Raw genomic sequence first — 6,163 nt, 5'->3', positions numbered from 1 at the left:
ATAAACCGTTAAACTGTAGGGTTTAAAAAGCACTAGTTCATGTATAAATCAGATATGTGTTCACTAGTAAATTAATACTTTGTAAAAGAGCGTTCATTAAAGTATTTATGGATGAATTCAAGCTCGCGGAGACGAGCTGGACTGGGAAGCTCAGTCCTCACCTCCTTCTACAGGTGTGCAGTGGAGAGCATCCTGTGCTCCAGCATCAACGTGTGGCATGGAGGCTGCACAGCTGCAGAAAGAAAAGCCTTGCAGAGAGTAGTGAAGGCTGCACAGAAGGCTGTTGGAGTCAGTCTCCCCACCATCACAGATATTTACACCTCCAGATGAGGGAAGAGAGCCACCTGCATCATGAAGGACCCCACTCACTCAGCACACACACTTTTTGTCCCGCTTCCCTCAGGCAGGAGGTTGCAGAGCATTAAGTGCAGAACCACTAGACTGAGGAACAGCTTCTACCCTGAAGCTGTTAGACTCATGAACCAGAATAACCACTGTAATGCAGCTTTAATTGGTGATATGTCACTTTATCTATGCTGCTGATTTATTGCCTTTAATCTGCTGTATTCATACCCATCTGCTCACAACAGACTCATGTTCAGGCTTGTGTTTAATACACCTTATTAAATTACATTGTTATTGTTGAGCATATAGATCATTGTATACTGTTTCTTTTTTTATACTTTATATTTTTGTGTGTAACTGGGACCTTGAGTACACAATTTCGTTCCACCTCATGTACCATATGTGATGTGAATGACAATAAAGAACCTTGAATCTTGAAGTGTTCAATTTTAAAAGGAAATATAATTTTTTTTTATTTTTGTGTAATATCGTATGCTCTCCAGTAGAGGGCCCTACCTTCTTTTCTTACAACGACAAGTTGAAATTTTGAACGTTTAACAAAACTTTACAAAGTCTTTCTGACTTGAGTTAAACACTGAATAAGCAAATGACTTATGGGATCTATTTTATATTTGTATGTTTTGACATTTCATCTTTCCATGATGTTATTCTCTGTCTGTCCATCTGTTTATTTTGTTTATAAAGAGCTTATAAAAGTCCCAACTTTTGTAGTTATAAACTACATACAAATGCACATGTGAAAAAAGTTTCAACACAAAATGTCTTTTGTTTTATGATGTGCAACTTTAATCATAAATTCCTCAAGGCATCAATTTTCACTCCCTACATTTCACAAAATGCGTTGGAGGTTACATTGAGTCAAGATGGTTACAGTATGTCATGACAATAAAGGCGATTCACTTGTTAAGGTCTGAGTGCTCCTCTGTAATTCCCACAATAAATCCACAACGCACATTAGTTGAAATGTATTCAGACTGTGTGTAAAGATTCACACTGTCAATCTTACTGTTTACAGATCCCCAAAGGTTTAAAACATCTGGAGTGAATACGATCTGGTGCTGGTGATGAATATATAGTGTCACCTTTGTTAGAGCCAAAATAACTTTTCCTTCTTTTACAGTCGTTCTAGGTGCAGCAGCATTTCTGTACTATATACTTGAAGAGAAACTGTGGGGGAGAAGTCCTGGCATTTTTGTTGTTACTGGCGAGAAGTGCAATTTTCTAAATGTGTGACAAAGAGACCACCGTTTTTGACAGACAACGCAAAATGTGTCATTTATTTGACTGTCTTTCTATATTTGACTGTATTTTCTGACAGCCTCGGCCAGCAGCTCCTCAGCAGAGCAGCTGAAGTAAAATGAGAGTGGCATACTGCCGCCACTTTTCATTAACAGGCTCACAAAGTTCTGAACAATACAATAGCTGGCACATACCCTGCAATTTAACATTACTTCTGACAGGGAGTTGTGCACAGAACTGGTTCTCGGAGCGGCGCGAGAACAAGAACACAGTTTTCGTCAAGCAACCACATCAGCGAGAAACTACCTGATGAGGTATAAATTAGCCTTTGTCCAGATTTACAAAACAATATATACAAAGTATTTTAAGCTGCTTGTGGGACTCAGTTTGTTTGTGGCTCCTTGGACTGATGAAGTCCTTTGGATGAACTATGAAAAGTCTCAACAACATAAAAAAGAAACCGTCCAGATGACCTGACTGAACTTTGTTGGATTTTCTACCTGGATTATTGAGCATGAACTTTGATGTTTTAATCGGTGCAACTTTTCTAACATTTACATCAGTTCAGGTCTGAAAGTCTGCCTCAAGGTTTTCCTCTGCCTCCTTCTGCAGAGATTCTGGCAGCCCACAGAGGCACAGGCCAGAAAAAAGCTAAAAGGTCTGAAGATCTGGCTTGACTGTCACAAAAGGAGATTTTAAATATTGGTATATATTCTGGCTTTTTGCAAGTGAAAAATTCTTAGTTGCAACTAATTCAATTTTAATTAAAAACCACTGTGTAGGCACATTTTGATCTGTAAATCTACCTTAAATGACACACCCACCAGAAAAACAACAAACTAAGTGTTCGACTAATTTGTATTTTTTTATGTACATTATTGTGCATGATTAAAATAAAATTTCACAGTTGCATAAATTCATAGTGCTTGCTTTTTGTTTCAGTTTTCTTTGATCTTTGATGACGAGAAATGTTTCTACTTTTAGGAGTTTTTCGGGCGACGCAGTGTTGCAACCTGAACATTCACTGATACTGCAATATACTGAGCGATAAGTTCCAGGAAGCATCACATAAATTTAGCCAGAAAAGTTAAAAAAAAAAAAAACTCTGGGGATGATTCATTTGGAAAAAATTAAATGACTTGTAAATGATTTCATGTGTTAAGTCAGGTATTAAAATTTTTTTATAATAGTGAGATTTTACAGAGGAATTTTTTTTCTTTAACATAGCAGGGTGTTAAATATCAATTTGATGCTTATTACCATAAACCTGTTGACAAAATTCAAATGAAATATGCAGATGATTGTGTTGTAAATACAACTGAAATTTAAAAGAAGGGACTGCTTCAGTTTTGCCAGCAATCAACGGGCCCCCGCAGGGTATCGACACAGGAAGTGAAGTAAAAGAAGGTGATAAAACTGTGGTCATTTTTTCTGGTTCTACTCTGTTTTTTTCCCCTCTCTCACACTTTATGAAAAATAGCACACATGAAAGCAAAACTCGACCCTTGTTTTCACATGTCCACAGTCACAATCTCGAGCTTTATACTTCACCTCCCAGAGACAAACACATGTCTGTTAGAGTCATTGCAAGTTTTGTTTATAAAATTTAAAGCTGTTTTTGAGGGGATGCATATCCACCGCCTTTTATATGGGGTGTCGTTTGTAAAGTTACACAGTCAAAAATTAACAGCAATATTTTGATTTATTTAACCTTTCATAAGAAAAAAATAGTTTATTTTTCAAATTCATATTTTCACCATGTTATTCATACATTTACAAATGTCATAGCTCCAAACTAAATATTTATTTTACAAGTTAAATATTTAGCTTACAAACTAAAAATTTAACTTTCAAGTTAAATATTTAGTGAGCAAGCTAAATATTTAGCTCCACACTAAATATCTTGTTTACATACTAAATGTTTATTTCCAACATAAATATTTAATTTGAAAGTTAAATATTTAACTTGCAAGTTAAATATTTAGTTAGTGAACTAAATATTTAGATGTAAATTAAATATTAAATTTCAAATCTAAATATTTATTTTCCAAACTAAACATTTATTTTCCAAAATAAACATCTAATTTCTAAGCTAAACATTTAATTCCTAAACCAAATATTTAACTTGCTAACTAAATATTTAGCTCCAACCTAAATATTTATTTTCCAAGCTAAATATTCAATTTCCAATTTAAATATTTAATTTGCTAACTAAATATTTAGCTCAGACCTAAATATTACAAGTCAAATATTTAGCTAGCAAGTTAAATATTTAGGTCTGAGCTAAATATTTAGCTAGCAAATTCAATATTTATTCTAAAAATTAAATGTTTAGCTTGGAAAATAAACATTTATGTCTGAACTAAATATTTAATTAGAAAATTAAACATTTAGTTTAAGAATTAAATGTTTAGCTTAGAAAACAAATGTTTAGTTTTGAAAATAAATATTTAGCTTGGAAATTAAATATTTATTTTACACCTAAATATTTAGTTCACTAACTATAACTTGCAAGTTAAGTATTTAGTTTGTAAATTAAATATTAAACTTGGAACTATGGCATTTGTAAATGTATGAATAACATGGTGAAAGTCTGTTTTTTCTTATGAAAGGCTAAATAAACCAAAATATTGTTGTTAATTTTTGACTGTGTAACTTTGCAAACGGTACACCATTCTTTCATGCCAGAGTTTTAAAAAATGGATCATCTTCTGATGACAAAGGAGGGAGTTAGTGGAAAACTGACATGGTTAAAGCAATCTGTGTGTTTGTTAAGCTCTATTAGCTGCGGTGGCCATATTGAATTGGGTTGACTCTAAAAGGTAAAAGTTCATAGGAGTACATCCAGTCAGTTTGATGAGATATTTTGCCAACAGACAAACAAATGATCACTCCACCCCAACACACATTCCTTTTAGCACTTCCATTCATTTCTGTTGCCCAGTCTAAACCTAACCATCATCAGTACATGACTAACCCGAACGTACCGATAAATTCAATCCACACCTCTCCCTAAACCAAACTCTTTACCACAAAAACATGAACCACTATATAAGGATTAGACTAATAATTATACCAGAAAAAGTCCTAAAAACTTGTAGTTTCCAGCTTGTGCAAACTAAAAAAAAAGAAGGAGAAAAAGAGGAAGCACCATTTCAAAGAATCTATCGTAAGAAGATTAAAAAGAAACAACAATGAAAGTGCTTTGGTATTGAAGTCCAGATCTTGAAGTGCAGTCATTTGTTGTGTGTCCACAAACGTCTATCTTCTGGAACACTGTTGTAAAGAAAAGTGAGGCAAATAAGATGTGAGACTGAAGAAGATGACTTCAAGTCAGTGCTACTAAATGTGATGATTTTAACTAATAAATTATGATATTAACAAAAAAGAATAATTCAGATTGTTTAAAGTTTACTTTGATCAAAGATTATGAATAAGTATCATATTACCTGTTGCAGACAGCTCTTTGAGCAGACTCCTTTTAGACAACATACATAAGTAGACTTATTTAGACACCTCTAAGTACAAAGGACTATAATATTCTGCAAACTGGTGTACAGTAGTCCCTCACTACTTCGTGGTTTGACGTTCGCGATTTTTCAACGTAAGATTATACATGACACACGATTGTCAACTTTAATATTACTCATGTGATTGGGACGGTACGGTATAAAAAAGTTAATGGGAGCGGACGGGATAGGGAACAAACCAATAGGACAAAAAACAAAAGCAAAACAAACAAACAAAAAAAAAATTGAACAGGTGCAGCAATTTTGTAGTTTTCTTTCAATAAACCTACACTATAACTCAAGTCAAAAGAACTACACATCCCAGAAGCCAATCGGGCTTCCGGCCGCTTTCTGACGAATTGGCAACAATGGAGGGGAGGATCTATCTATTAAATTGCAAATGGTAAATGGACTGTACTTTATATTCAATTCAGTTTATTTATATAGTGCCAATTCATAACAAGGTTGTCTCAGGGCACTGAACAGAAACATTCACATACATAGAAAAGCCAATTAGTAAAGTTCTCTATGTAATGAAATATACTATATAGCGCTTTTCTATCTTATCAAGATACTCAAAGAACTTTACATTATAATCTGTGGCCTCAATTACCCATTACAGTGCCCTACTACATCTATACAATGACTAAACAGTGCTTTATCACATTCATACACCGATGGGACACACATCGGAGGAAATGAGGTGTTCAGCGTCTTGCTCAGGGACACTTCAGCATGTGACTGTTGGTGAAATCGAACCCCCAACTCTGGCTTTGGAGGACGACTGCTCTAACCACTCAGCCACAGTCGCCCTTAAGCCTATTAAGATCACAGAACTGGCAGGAAAGTTGCAAATAATCCTGAAGCTGAACTCATCCTTCAAGTTGTAGTCTGATCTTCACTGGTGAGTACCCATATAAAAATTCACAGTACTTTACAGTACATATACATATATTGTTAAACTTGGTTTAAGGGATTAGAACATTGCAAGAGTGTGGGAAGGGTTTATAAAGCCTTTAAAAAAATAATAAATAAATAAATAAATATAT

At 34.4% G+C, this 6,163-nt stretch overlaps 1 protein-coding gene across 1 annotated transcript in view; it reads left to right on the top strand.

Moving 5' to 3' along the window:
* zgc:152774 (uncharacterized protein LOC553526 homolog) overlaps positions 1-6,163 on the top strand; it is a 41,293-nt gene that overhangs the window by 27,919 nt on the left and 7,211 nt on the right. The window lies entirely within an intron of this gene.

The sequence above is a fragment of the Nematolebias whitei genome, chromosome 4 (genome assembly GCF_014905685.2).
Source record: "Nematolebias whitei isolate Nwh7 chromosome 4, NemWhi1, whole genome shotgun sequence".
NCBI classification, from domain to species: Eukaryota; Metazoa; Chordata; class Actinopteri; order Cyprinodontiformes; family Rivulidae; genus Nematolebias; species Nematolebias whitei.
The sequence above is the reverse complement of the archived record's forward strand: the minus strand, read 5'-3'. Positions and strand labels throughout refer to the sequence as shown.